Below are 796 nucleotides of genomic sequence, written 5' to 3'. Positions count from 1 at the left end.
GCCATGTGGGGCGGGTCGGAGTCTGCCCGGGCCCTGGCCATGGAGACCTTCTCTGCAACCGCCCCTCAGCTGCATGTCAATGTCCAGAACTACGTCAAGAAGATCCTGGGCTTGGAGGTGACAGAGGAGTAGCGCAACCTGGGCTCCCCTCCCTCTGCAGCCCTTTCTCCATCACTGCACACATTTCCTTATTAAAACTTGTAATTTTTCTCTTCTTGTGATTTTCCTGTTCTCAGGGACCCATGGGCAGCCCTGGCATGGTTCCTCCTGCCCACAAATGAGGCTGGGGGCCAGGAGGGGACCCTGCCAGCCCTGGTCCGGGGTGTGATCCTGGGATGGGCCTGGGCTTGGCATCTTCAGGGCTCCTGCCACGCTGTCACAGGTCCCACATGGCAGCAGGGATGGGGGGACCTTGCTGCCGTGGTGGAAGGAGAGCAGCAAAAGCGTGCACACCCCTGGGTGCTGCAGTAAGCAGAGGATGAATTGGGGAATTGCTTTTTCCTCCTTCATCCCCCAAGGTGTCTGGTGCTGGCTCTGGGCTGTGTTCCTGCGGTCCCTCTCCAGGGCGACAGGGCTCTGCAGCACCCAACCCCCCTGGGACCAGCAGCATCCATCTCATGGGGCCCCATGGCCCCAGGCACGAGGAGGTGACAGCGCCCGGCCCTGGGGAGCCCCTGCCTGCTGGGAGCAGCGCTGGGGGCTCAGAGCACCTGATAAACCTGGACCTAGCCCCCAGGGAGTGACGGCAGCAGATTTCTGAACAGCAGCGTAGTGGATGGGGGCTCTGGGCCCCCCC

The sequence above is a fragment of the Pterocles gutturalis genome, unplaced genomic scaffold (genome assembly GCF_000699245.1).
Source record: "Pterocles gutturalis isolate BGI_N339 unplaced genomic scaffold, ASM69924v1 scaffold15715, whole genome shotgun sequence".
In the NCBI taxonomy this organism is placed as follows: domain Eukaryota; kingdom Metazoa; phylum Chordata; class Aves; order Pterocliformes; family Pteroclidae; genus Pterocles; species Pterocles gutturalis.
The sequence above is the reverse complement of the archived record's forward strand: the minus strand, read 5'-3'. Positions refer to the sequence as shown.